This window comes from Lycium ferocissimum, unplaced genomic scaffold (assembly GCF_029784015.1).
Source record: "Lycium ferocissimum isolate CSIRO_LF1 unplaced genomic scaffold, AGI_CSIRO_Lferr_CH_V1 ctg4467, whole genome shotgun sequence".
Taxonomy (NCBI): Eukaryota; Viridiplantae; Streptophyta; class Magnoliopsida; order Solanales; family Solanaceae; genus Lycium; species Lycium ferocissimum.
Genome location: NW_026725676.1, coordinates 33646 through 47918, shown reverse-complemented (window position 1 = coordinate 47918; position 14273 = coordinate 33646). Strand labels below are relative to the sequence as shown.

The window sequence follows — 14273 nt, the reverse complement described above, 5'->3', positions numbered from 1 at the left end:
CGTAAACTTAAGGAACTAAGGAATAATAGTCCCTGAACAGTTATACAGAATTAGAGAGAGAGAGAGAATATATTGAATGAGAGAGAGGATATATTGAACGTAAAGAATTAAGAATATATTTCCTATTAGGGCCTGTTTGGAAAGCCACCTGGTAATTGGAATTGGTGTAATTACTAGGGTAGTAATTACACTCACAAAGATTAATTACAACGACCGTTTGTTTGTCGTAATTACATTACGGTTGTAATTACAAGATTTCATTTGGTTGCACAAGTGTAATTACACGATCGCTTTAATTTAAAAATAAAATTTAATTATAAAAAATTTAAAATTAATATTTAAAAAATATTACCTTTATAAATGATATTAAATTAGTTATTTAATAACACATTGTTTCTTGAAAATATATTAATTAATAATTATATATTTGTAACTAATATTGTAACAAAAATAATTGATATATATTTTTCAAATTAATATTTAATTTTAATTAATTATAAAACTTAAAAGAAGACTTTTTTGTGAGAACGTCATGGATTGGATGTTTGACAAAAAAAAAATATTAATAAATATAATGCCATAACATTATTCAAATGTTTGACACAAAATATCCATCAAATGTAAGTGAAAAATAAACAACATGCAATGTGAAGGAAAATAACTTAAAGTTGGAATATAACCTAAATTCAAAATCCAAAGAAAAAGTTCAACATAATACTCTTATGTCAAATTCCAATATTGCATAAGTAAGTTCCAACGTAACTTAAGTAAATAATTCAAAAGAAAGGAAAAATATAAGTTTATAACCTCATTCACAATGAAATTTACTTTAATAACGTCCACTCGTTATATGTTAAGTTTGTTAATGACTCATTCTTTCCAATATTAAGAGGTATAGTTTTAAATATTAGAATAATAACACGGTTATGCTAAATGAATAAAATAAAAAAATACGAAATTACGTAATGAAACCCCAAGTAAAGGTTGGGAATGAAAAGAAAGAAAATGAAAAATAAATAATATAAAAAGAAAAATACATTTTAAAAAATAAAAATAATTAAAAAGTAAAAATAAAAAAGAAATTAAAATAATAGAAATTTAAAAAATTAAAAATCAAAAAAATTAAAATAATAGAAATAAAAAATAAATTAAAAATAAAAAGAAATTAAAGTGAAAAAATAAACAAACTAAAAAATAACCCTGTAATTACAGGATGTAATTACACCCAAAGAATTGGAGAGTGTAATTACACCCCGTCAATTACCCCATCGTAATTACTTGGTTAAACAAACAGGCCTAAGCAACCGTAATTACATCCAATTACACCCAATTCCAATTACCTGGGTGGCTTTCCAAACAGGCCCTTAGTGTTAAACTAGCATACAGTTCTCTTATATGTAGGAGCCCAAGATTTTTGTAACTCAAAAATAAATTTTTGAAACCAAAATAATTCATTAAAAAAAAATTAAAATAGGCTTTACGCACAGAATCTATGCGTAAAAGGACCAAAGTGTAGTTTTACACTTAAGTCCTTTATGTGCGTAAAAGCTCTTCAATATACGGCCTCCTTCTTCCCCACCACTGATCCCTCACAATCAAAAGAAAAACAAAACAGCCATTAAAGGTGCGTTTCCGAGGTCCCACGCGATCAAAAACATCGTTTTCTTGTTGATTTCCAACCCAAAAGTCAATATTTTTGGTATATTGAAGTCTAGGAATAAGTTTCTTCGCAATAAAGCGGCGTATAATTCAATTCAAAAACTCAAAATCAAAGCTTCAATCTAGCTATTTTACTACGATTTTTCTATTACATTATTAACCTAAGCATTACTATTGTGTATTATTTGCGGATATGGACAAAAAAAAAAAAAACTTTTATGCACTTTTTTTTGCGCGCAAAATGGGGGTTGTTTCTGCCAGTTTTTTCATTTTTTTTTAAAAAAAAATTTTTATTTGTGTATTTGTTGTTAATTTGTTAATTGTTTATTAATTGTTTATTTAGTATTTGTTAATTGTTAGATTAGTTATTTCAATTGTTAGACTAACTAATTATTTATTTAGTTTTTCTTAAGCCAATAGTTTATTTGTTAATAATTTGTTAATTATTTCATTAGTTAGTTAATTGTTTATTTATTAATTATATGCTAATAATTTGTTAATTGTTTGATTAGTTAGTTAATTTTTTATTTATTAATTATATGCTAATAATTTGTTAATTGTTTGATTAGTTAGTTAATTGTTTATTTATTAGTTATATGCTAATTGTTTGCTAGCTAATAGTTAATTTTTTGATTTCTTAATTATTAATCTTTAGATCTTTAATTGTTAATTTATTTATTTGCTAATTAGAAATTGAAAATCCTTAGTTTAGGATTCAATCCTTTGTATAATTTCTCGATAAAAGATTACATAACTTAGACTACGTATTAGAGATTAATTAAAAAAATAATGATTAATTTAAAATGTGTAAAAAATATACCACTTTAATCCTTACTTCATGTATTAATAATTAATTTAAAATGCCTAAAATAGATAGGACACCTTCATGGAGCCGGGGCCCTTCGACAACAGAGGGGTACTTTATCTACAGCATGAGCATAGGTCCCAGTATGTATGGGATGCATCGATATCCTCTAGTAGAGTGGTCCGTACCCGTGCGGGGAGTTAGCATGGGATATTCTAGAGGTTATTTCCCCATATCCTCGTGTCATAGATATACTACGTCGGGGCGGTATCTACCGGTGCATCGAGGTTGGTCGGCTTATGCACGATAGGGCTCTAGTGACGGCCATGATTGAGCGCTGGCGACCGGAGACCCATACATTTCATCTCCGCACTGGCGAGGCTACCATCACCTTGCAGGATGTCGAGGTGATTTATGGTCTACATATTGATGGACAGGCATTGTATAGAGTGGAGCCTCCGCAGCTGCCGTATCGCCAGGAGTTGACTAGGCTCACTGGTTTCGTGCCTCAGCAGAGGGATATGCGTGGATGGAGTCGGTTGTTGCGGTCCTCCCTCCATGCTCACTTGTGCCTCGTACATTTACAGCATCCGATTGGTGAGGCGTCGCCTCAGGCTGATGTTGACCGACGTGCTCTCATCATATTCGGGGGCATCATGTTCCCGAACACGTCGGGTGCGGATATGAGCATGAGGTATCTGCTCTTTATTGAGGATCTAGACCAGCTGGGATGTTACAGTTGGGGCGCCGCTGTCCTGGCTTACATGTACAGAGGATTTGATCGAGCCTCTATGGGCGAGAGGCTTGAGGTCGCTGCATTTAGCCCTCTTCTTCAGGTAATATATTTAAGTGTGTGTAATAAAACACTAAATATATTTTTTCGAAACGACGACTGATAAATAATTTTTTTGATGACTATGACAGATATGAGTGTGGACTAGGTTGAGACCTTTTCAGGCCATAGCTGCTCACCCTCCCAATGACTATGTTACTGAGGATATGCCATACGCGCGGAGATAGTAGCGAGGCCGTACCAGAGGTGTGGAGACGCACCATGTCATTCTCCCGTTTAGGCATCAGTTAGACCGCATGACGGCACCTGAGCTAAGTTTTTTTTATTTAACATTAGTTTGTAATTTTTGTTAGTCTTTTATTGTTAACTAGTTGAATTCTTTTTATAGGCTTTCATATGGACGCCGTATGATCAAATTTTGGGTCAGCTGCCGGCGTTTTGTAGGGCTGGTGAGCACATGTGGATGGCACGGTATCTATTGATCCATATGGACATCGTTGAGCATCATGCGGCCGACCGCGTGTTACAACAGTTTGGGCATGTACAGAACATACCCGCGGCTACACGTTGGGAGCACGCCCACTATACCAGGGACGAGCGTTCGATAGACAATGCGGCATGGCGGGAGCGTATACACCAGGAAGTCGATGCATGGAACGCGAGGATGACAACTTTAGCGGCGGTCGGACATGACACTCCGGTCCATGAGTACATGACGTGGTACATGCATATCACTCACTCCTTGATTGCCAACCCCTCGACGCCTCCTCCTGATGGCCGAGGATATGCATCACTCTCAGGAGCGTATGAGGCGCTGGTAAGTTTTATTAGTCTTAAACTTAATCCATCATTTTATTATGTATTACTTTACGAATTTATTCAATTCTTAAAATTTGCAAATATATGCAGCTACGGATAACTCTGATCATACACCATGAGAGCATTCCCCTTACGGAGTCCACCAACCCCGAGATAGCGGCATATGCAACACAGATAGTTCAGCTTACCGACACTGGTATGACACGAGCACAGGAGTGGCATCGTGTCGATGAGGATGTTCCCGCAGCCTCGCTCCGCAGCCCGTACCGCAGGGTGGTCCAAAGGGCGATAGAGGTGGTCGGGCCGCGCAGGTGGTCAGGCTAGCAAAGGTCTAGTAGATGAGCCTGACGATATAGCCCGTCGTGCCCGCGCCATAGATATCCCGTCGACTTCTTCTTCCAGGCCGTCGACTTCACAGAGACCTGGATATACGCCAGAGATGTTCGCACATTATGATCCTTGGTCATAATTTCCACAGGTGCCAGTTAGTGATCTACATATGGGAGACGAACATGAGGACTTAGACTTGGATATTATTTTTGATGACTACTTTCTTCGTCATACAGCCAGGCCTACAACACTATCTGCATCTCCGGCTCCGCGGGCCGCTCAGGAGCCCTCTCACATGCCATCTCAGGAGCCCGTCGACACACAAGTTTATTTTTTTACAATAAAATAATGTATTAATTAATTATTTTATTAATCTAAACTAATTTTTTACATGTATTATAGGTTCATTCTTCTGTGCCTGTGGACCCGTCTCCTCTTGTTCAGATTGACCCGTCTCCACCTCCAGCTATAGCTCCGGGTAGCACTCAGGAGACCGTTGAGAAGCCAACTAAGGAGCCCTCTGACCAGCCATCTTAGGAGGCCGTCGACACACAGGTTTGTTTTTTTTAACAAAGAAATAATTTATTAAATAATTGTTTATATGTTATTTCATGTTTAGTTTATGAAACGTTAAATTGTTTATATGTTATTTCAGGTTCATTCTTCTGCTCCTGTGGTCCAGTCTCCTTCGATTGAGTCATCTCCTGAGGCATCTAATGAGGCTACTTAGGTCTCGACCGCCGCCGTCTCCTACAGGAAGCATATTTTCACCCAGGGCCTGAAGAAGGGAAGAAAGGATGATCATGGCATAAATCATCCTGTCATTAAGAAGAGGAGAGAGGATCCCGATGATAGTGAGGGTGGTGGGGTTAGGAGGATCCTTAGGCCTTAGGAGATTGTGTATTTGTAAATAAAATGTACATTTTGTGTTAATATTATATATATTTTTGGATATTATTTTTTTAATGATAATTAGTTATTTTAGTATTTATTATCGATTACTAATCACTCGTGCGACGTCCTATATTAATTAGAACTCTATAAAATATGACAATTAAACTTAAAGATATTAAGTTTCCAAACTTACTTCGGAGCACTTTACAACTCCTAAAATGACGATCCAAACATATATGTATACTTGATGTAACGAAACGATATTATTGTACGTTAAAAAAAATATTAAGTTCTATATAAAATCTTTATATTCTGACGTTTTGAAACGTGACTAGTCTTCGGTCAAAGTACGAAAAAAGACTTAAATATAACAAGTTTTCAAACTTATTTCGGAGCACTTTACAACCCCTAAAACGACGATCCAAATGTATATGTATACCTGATGTAATGAGCCGATATTCTTGTATACTAAAAAAAATATAAAGTTCTATATAAAATATTTATATTTCGGTGTTTTGAAACGTGACTAATCTTCGATCAAAGTACGAAAAAAGGCTTAATTTTGAGTTTGATTTCCAAAGAATAAAGGCTGAGGTGGGGGGGGACAGGATTCACGCACAAAATCTCGCGCGTGAAAGAACCAAAGTGTAAATGTACACTTTGGCCACGCACAACACATTCTGTGCGTGAAGTCTACTTTGGTTCTTTTTTTTTTAAGGGGTTAGTTTGGTTCCAAAAAGTTTTTTTGGGTTAAAAAAGTTCCGGACCCTATATTTAGGGATTAAACTAATATACCCCTACCTTATAATTGGCACATAATACTATTGCTTAAAAAAATAGAGGTAACAACATGAAACACTTAAACCGCGTAATTAAAACACTTATTCTCGCTACACTTATGTAAGTTCTAGTTTAATAACGTGAAGAAAGAAAAATACAGTTGTCCCACATTTCTAAGCTGTGATAAATTAAGGTTGTCGCAAATTTAAGTTCTAGTAGTTTTAAATAAATTAGAGAAGAGAAAATACAGTGGTCCCCATATATAATTTTACCAAATTTGAGGATGTCGCAATGTACAGTTGACAGACAGAAGCCCAGCCCCAATAATTTAAAAGGCAATTGGAAGTGAATAACCAAAAATACTCAGAACAAATATTACTCTGATATCCTTACATAAGTATACACATTAGTATTGCATGTACTTATTTCAGATAGAAAACAACCTTGTTTCTTATTTTTTTCTTTTTTAAAAAATAAGCTTGTTTCTTCTTTGAATGGCAAACGACTTTTTAAAAACGAAAAACAAATGAGAGATGATTGTGCTAACCTAATAATCAAAATCACGTTTTGTCACTCAAATATCTATCTTATAGATAAAACAATCAGAGGGCCTAGTCAAAATTTAACTATATATCTATATTATAAATATCCTTGGTTCATTCGCCATCATGACTTTAAAAACTTTAGTTCCTTCTTTGAAAAGCCAACCACACACTTGATTTCATTGGAATAATTGACCAAACCATTAAATTAATTGCCAGGCTTTGCTATAAAATGCATGTGTTAACTTAATATTTTCCTCACATAAACTGTTTTCCGGTGAAATTGGATTTAACCAAAAAAATCAGTTAGATATTTATTATTATAGGGTTTAAAGACAAGTGAGACGTATCCAATCCCAAGAACTCTTTTTATGAGCCCGTCCTGGAGTAATTTGGTTCGTGATAGAGTTTTAGCAAACAATCAAGATAATATAATAAGATTCAAGTAGCAAAAATGATAAGAAAGTGATGATTCCGTGTATATTCCTTAGAGACAATAATAACGGGGTTACAAAGGGTGAGAGCAAGAAGATGAATGAATTTGCCCCTTCCTTCTACCCTAAGCTATCTTATATAAGTCAAAACAAGACTTTTCAACCCTAACGGTTGGGTGATGTGACATGACTATGACATGACGTGCTTCCCTGCTGTGGCTCACTAATCGAAGTCTGCAGATGTGACCTAAGTTGGTGGGGGTGGAGGCCAGCTGTATAGCACCTTCGGCCTCCCCGATCATCTGGTCATGCAACCTAACCCCGAGAGCGTATTTCTCCCAATACAAATAGTCCCCACTTCTCGGGACCTTCATGGCATAGGTCCGGGAAGTGGAAGAGTCCCGTTGTTTGGTCTTATCTTATCTTCGTAGCGGGGTCATTTCTCAACTTGTGTGCTCTTGACCTAACGGTTCACATTCTCCACATGCCTTCTTCCCTCATTCAATGCTCTGTCTCGCTCGTCAGGCGTCTTCGCCCACGTGTCTAAACCCACGTGGATCGAGATCATTACTAAGAATTGAACCAACATTTTCTACATCACATTAAGGGATTAGAACGAGAAATCTTCCAGGCTATTTGAGGACATTTATCAAACACCTGATCCATGTCACCTTCTGCATCATTTTGAATCAAGTAAACCCATAGCCGCAGGGACTCAATTTAGCTTTAAGTTCACTTACATCATTTGGAGTCATACTACTGAAACTGAGCGTTATTGCTGGATTGTTGAGCGGATTCCATTTACCTTATCCTGTCTACTTTCTTCAGATCAAAAAATATGTTGTCAAACCAATGAGAGCAGTTCCGCGTACACGGCCATAGTTGTAGAAATTGGGGCTTGACATAAATGTTTCTGCTCGACTCAAGACAACAACTCACTTTCCATCCTATGAATTTCGTAAGAATTTTGTGAACCTCCAATGTATCTTTAGAAATAGTACAAGAAAAAAAAAAGAATCAACAGTTATCTGAAATTATAACTATTGAGAAATTGGACACTTACCTGTAGTGGCAGCAAACTTCCATCTTACATGTAACGACCCGTTCGGTCGTTATAGTGTTTTTGACCCATTTACACCCGTTGCCTTTTCCCCGAGTCCTATGAGTTCGATTTTGACCCGCGGGGATGGGTGGTACGGTTTCCGAGATGATGGGGCGAGTTTTAGTGTGAATTTTGAAAATTTGAGCCTTTAAGTGAAAAATATTTGACCCACAGGTGAGTTTTGGGTAAATGGACCTTTTTTGGAACTCCATCGATTCCGAGAAGTTCGGATGGTCGTTTGTGACTTGGCAGGGTATTCGGTTTGATTTCCAAGACACTCGGGAGCGTTTTGCGTTATTGGTTGGAAAGTTGGTATTCGGCCATTGGGGGTTGACTTGGTCAAATAGACCTCCGATAATCACCCGAGGCCCCCAATGGCCTAAGATACTAACTCACCCGTGGCCTCGGAATTCTCTTGGTCTATTTGACCAAGTCAACCCCCAATGGCCTAAGACCAACTCTCCAACTAATAACTTGTCATCATTCATTGATATTATGCAGTGCACTCATTCTCATCTTTCATGATACTCTGATATGAATACTTAGTGACTTATTCATGGTTGTGAACCCGTATCCCGCAGTTGTTGGTTATTGACTTGTGAAGAGGAAGGAATTGATATTGATCTTGATATTGGGATATGTGTCCATGTGTGGCACGGTTGTCATTAATATACTTTTGTTGGCTTTGATATCATACATGCATTCATACTCATATACTCGGATCGGATTGCGCACCGCAACACACATATATATACACTTACTTGGATAGGGTTGCATGTACCACAACACTAACTGGGATCGGGTTGCACGTTCCGTAACACTGACTTGGATCGAGCTCTGTGCCACAGCAGGTACATGGACTTCGCGGGTCCCCTATGGGTCATGACTGTCGAGGCATAGATATCATCCGTCTGGAGCATGTGTGTATCATTGCATTGCGTTGGATAACATTGCATCCATATTTCATTCACTCACACATTTGATTTACGTGCGGGATGTATATCGTACTATACGGTGCTCGTGAACTTGACTTCCTGGTTGGTTACTGATTTGAGAATGTTGTGTGTCTGATTAATACATACTCGGGAATTAATGGATTCGAGGAGTAGAGACTTTCTCCTAGGTTGAGACTTGAGATTACTGAGTAACATTGTTGGTTGTACTAGTGTTTATGATTATTCTGAGGAAATATGGGAAACTTCACAAGTCTTGTGTTTAGGTGCTTCACCATAGGCTATGATTCGGTTATTGATCCTTATGTACTTGAGTTGTTATTCTTAGATTGTGTGGTGTGTATACATGCTTGTGAGTATGTCTATTCTTCATTCTCTTTCTTTATATATGTTAACTAACTGTTGTCGGCCTATGATGCCTACTCAATACGTGTAGTCAAGTACACGTAGTCACAAAAATCTGAGTTTGCCCGTGCTAAAGCTGAGATGGACCTCATAAATCTGAATGAATGTAGTCAAGTACCCCTTCGGTTTTGAGTTTGCCCGTGCTAAAGCTGACCTGTTTCTGCTTTCCAAGGACACAATGCTCACAAAAATCAAGTGTACTAATCTTCTCACCTTTCAAAAGGCTTCGGTTGCTCAAAATTGCCAACCCCCTCTCGCTCATGTGACCTAATCTCATATGCCACATCTTAGCCTTGTCATCATTTGATAACTGTGAGGTTGCAGCATTCGCTGTACCTAGAATGGTGCTGCCCATAAGTACATAAAGACCACCCTCCAGTTTGGCCTTTAACATAACCAGAGAACCCTTGGTCACCTTGCAGATTCCACCTTCACCCGCATGCTTATATCCGAGCTTATCAAGAGTACTAAGGGAGATCAGATTCTTTTTCATATCAGGAACATGTCAAACATTCGATAATGTTCTTATGATGTCGTCATGACACCGTATACGGGCTGAACCAATGCCTGCTATTTCACATACTGCATCGTTACCCATAAGTACAATCCCACTCGTCTGCTCGTAGCTAGTAAACCAATCTTTTCTGAAGCACATGTGAAAGGTACAAACTGAATCTAAAATCCACTTGTGTGTCTGAATGTCATCTATTGAAGCATCTAGCACATAATCTTCTCCAGATGTCTGAGCTACCTGAACCGTAGATGCACTGGCTGTTGTTTTATCAATCTTCTTATTCGGGTAATCCCTCTCAAAGTGACCCTTTTGATGACAACCCCAACATTCAGCATCCTTCCTACTCATCCTTTTCCTAGACTTTGACCTAGCTACTAATTTGCCTCTTTCTCTTTGGCTCGAGTGACCTCTAACCATTAAACCCTTACCATGGTCCTCTTTCTCACCATTGTTGATATAGTTTCTTAATTCATCCCAATTCAATGCATGTTTTACCATCTGTAGCCTGACCACCACTTCACTATACATCATTGAATTAACTACGTCTTTGTACGCCGGTGATAATGAAAACAGTAGAGTGCACACTAGTTCTTCATCTCCCATTTTAATATCAACATGAGTAAGATCCATAGTCAATTTATTAAAAGCATCAAGATGATCCTGTAAAGTTATACCTGTCTTCATCTTGAAGGTGTGTAAACGCTGCCTTAACAACATTCTAGTTGTTACTGATTTCTTCTGGTAGAGATCTTCAAGTTTCTTCCACAAACTCGCAGCTGTTTTCTCGGTACTGACTTCACATAACAAGCTGTCTGATAAGGATAATTGAATTGCGCTAAACGTATCCATCTAAATCTTATGCTTCTCGGGCTCTTTCATATTTTCGGGATACGAGTCGTCCAAACGATAGACTGATCCTTCTCTCCATAACAACGCCATGATCTTGATCTTCCAGATGTTGAAGTTATTACTTCGCCCATCAAATTTCGCTACCTCAAACTCCATAGATGCCATAGTCTCCTCGTCTCCTAGATCTCACGACCTGTAGGCTTTTGATACCAATTGTTAGCGCGAAAACGATAAAAATACAGTAATTAACGTGGTTCGGATTGATGTGATCCTAGTCCACCACTGCTAAAAAACATGCAAAAATCGACGGCCAAAACCGACGGAAAATCGACGCAAACGGTTCATTGGTTTACGTTACATCGCTTTTCGAAAATCGACGGACTGTGTCGGTTAAAACCGACGGACTCCGTCGGTTATGTAAAAAAAAAAATAATGAAATGTAGCAACTTGGAATCGAACCTGGGTATGTCCCGTGGCAGTGGCATTAAAAGGTTCTACCATTAGACCACTCATATTCTTTCATCAAATACTTACATGGATTTAATTTATACTGTGTTTTCGCTCAAAAATCGATGAACTCCGTCGGTTTTTTAATAAAAAAAATAATAAAAATAAAATAAAATAAAAAACCAATCGAGTATGTCGGTTTATTTTAGAAAATAATATAAAAATTAATCATATTTTTTGCGCATTTTTTCGCTAAAAATAATCGACGCAGTCCGTCGGTTTTCTTTAAAAAAAAAAGATTTAAAAAAATTGTCGAAAAAACGTCGGTTTTTGTCCGTCGATTTTTGCTAGTTTTTTAGTAGTGCACGGAGAACGGCCGGTACTTTTATTAATATCAAGGGAGAAAGTAAGTTACAAGATTGAATACTCTTAGGTTGTATATTATGTCCTACTTAATAAATCCTAGCTAACATGTATTTATACTACTAGGTCTAATCCTTTCCTAGAAACGATCGAAATCCCAATAACACTTGAAAACTAACAAAGAAAAAAGTTTCCTTTTTATTTCTTTTCGCTATTGAGTAGGAATTGGCTTGAATATCTTCTCAACTTCACATGGGTTCATATCTACTATACAAGGAATTGCTCTTTATGGGAAGCTAGCTAGACCTCAACGGGCATCTTGGGTGATAGTGAAGATTTTGTAAGCATCAAATTATATTGAAAGAACAGGTTATACATTCCAGGATGTTCAGAATATAATCTTACTAGGTTCTCTATGAAAGAAATGTACCTGAAGCTTAAAGGTGGTTTTCAGAAGGTATTTTGGACAAAGCCGGTGTGCTCAAATTTTGGCTGTCATTAATGGATTTTCATTCTCAGTCTCAATTTACATGGCATATTGTACACCAAGGATAGGTTGTTCAAATAGGGAGTTATCAATGACCAAGTATGTCCTCTATGCTTGACTGAAAATGAGAGTATTGCACACCTGTTTTTCAAACGTGCTGTATCAAGAGTGAGCAAGTATTCTCAGATGGCAAGGATTTCACAGACCAATACTTGACTGGGATAATGAGTCAGGCATATCAGCAGCTGCTGATATTTTCGAGTGACATTCGCTTGTACTGTTTACCATAGTTGGCTAGAAAGGAATGGAAGGGCTTTCAAGAAGCAAACCCCCTCTCCAGAATCTGTTGTTAGAATAATAATCTTATGGTGGACTTATACCCTCCCACATGATTGATGCTGGTCCTGGAGGCAAGTATGTAACATGAAGAATCTATTTCAGATGGGTACATGCAAAATGATTGGTTAATGCAAGGAGGAAAGTATACAATTCAAAGTGGCTATAAATGGAGGATGTGGCAGAGTGCAAACTGGCCTTGGAGGGTACGGGTATGGAATCAGACAAATGTACCCACGCACAGAATAATATGCTGGCTTACAATGCATAGGAAATTACTAACAATGAACAGGTTGTTTCAGATGGGAATATGTCAAAATACTACTCCCTCCGTCCAAAAAGATTGTCTTCCTTTTCTTTTTTACTGTCCCAAAAAGATTGACACCTTTTTATATTTAGAAACAATTTAACTTTATAAGATAATTTATAGCCACACAAATATCTAAGATTTGTTTTGGGCCACACATTTCAAAAGTCTTCCTTTATTTTTTAAACTTTATGCCAAATCAAACTAGGACAATTTTTTTAGGACGAAGGGAGTACATATTTGCTATGTGGAGAAGCACCTGAAAGTGTAGATCATCTCATGTTTGAGTGCACTTTCTCTAGACAATGTATAAAGGAGCTGTTACTGTGGATGGGGCTGAATATTAACAATTTAGAGATCAATCGATTGTGGAAACGATTACCAAGGAAAGTCAAGGGTGCAGGAAGCAGGGCCTTTATAAGTGGCGGAGCCACTCATGGCCAAGGGTGGTCACTTGCTATGTTGCTCAGACTCGGGTGCGGGTGTCGGATACGGGTACGGATCTAGAGGTCGGATTCGTCACGATCTAAATTTTAAGATACGAGGGTTCGGATCCTGGTACGGATACGGGTGCGGGGATTCGGCAAAAAATAATTCAAAATCCTAAAAATAGAGTTATAAAACCGAAATTTTGAGATATTATGTGGAAAGCTTGAGGAGAAAATATTGATCAAGAGGAGAATCTCGGAAGGAGATAAAAGGAAAAGGAGTGACATAGAAATTTCTATATACAAGTTATTCCATTTTCTTCAATTTCACCATAGCTTTTTGTTTTGATTACATAAATCATTGAATCTGTCCGGAATTTCTCCCTCGATTTTGGTCAAAGTACCCAAAATTGATTGACCAGATCCGGTACGGATCCCACACCCACACCCACACCCATGTCGTGTCGACACGGGTGCGGCACCGAAAGTGAAGAATCTGAGCAACATAGGTCACTTGCACACCCTCGGCTAGAAAATGGTACTAGTATATGGATTAGATATTATAGTTATCTAGATATAAATTAAATTTTTGAACACCCTAAAAATAATTGAAATAGATAGCTTAGAGGTAAAAGGTGTACAATTTTACCTAAAAGTCACGATTTAAAGCATGCATCAAACACTGGTCATTTTTTTTGTTTAAAAGAAAATATACAAATAATGTCTGAAGCTAATTGGTTGATTTGTATTTGCACTTATTTTCTTCCACGTTCCGACTAAATATATTTGTATTTGAGTTATGATTTGCATTTGGTTTATTCCTATGTTGGTTTGGAGTTACGGTGGACTCATTTGTTGAAGTTCCTTTAGTCTTTCTTCTTTCCTTCCTATTTCTTATAAAAGAAGAAGACGTATTGTCAAAAAGAAGACAACGAGATCTAATAGCAAGTTAGCAACCACTTATTTTGTTCTCTTTTCATTTTTAATTGCTTTTGTGAACATTTAATTTCCAACTTTATTCTCTTT

General features: G+C 37.2%; 2 long non-coding RNA genes across 2 annotated transcripts; both read left to right on the top strand.

The window, feature by feature from the left end:
• Positions 1-3104: 3104 nt before the first annotated feature.
• On the top strand, positions 3105-4311 carry LOC132044412 (uncharacterized). The gene is made up of 3 exons (XR_009412179.1): positions 3105-3300; positions 3389-4061; positions 4167-4311. It is a non-coding gene; the product is annotated as an uncharacterized LOC132044412 (long non-coding RNA).
• Positions 4312-4457: 146 nt separating this feature from the next.
• LOC132044415 (uncharacterized) lies at positions 4458-5289 on the top strand. The gene is made up of 3 exons (XR_009412181.1): positions 4458-4731; positions 4809-4961; positions 5062-5289. It is a non-coding gene; the product is annotated as an uncharacterized LOC132044415 (long non-coding RNA).
• The last annotated feature ends 8984 nt before the right edge of the window (positions 5290-14273 follow it).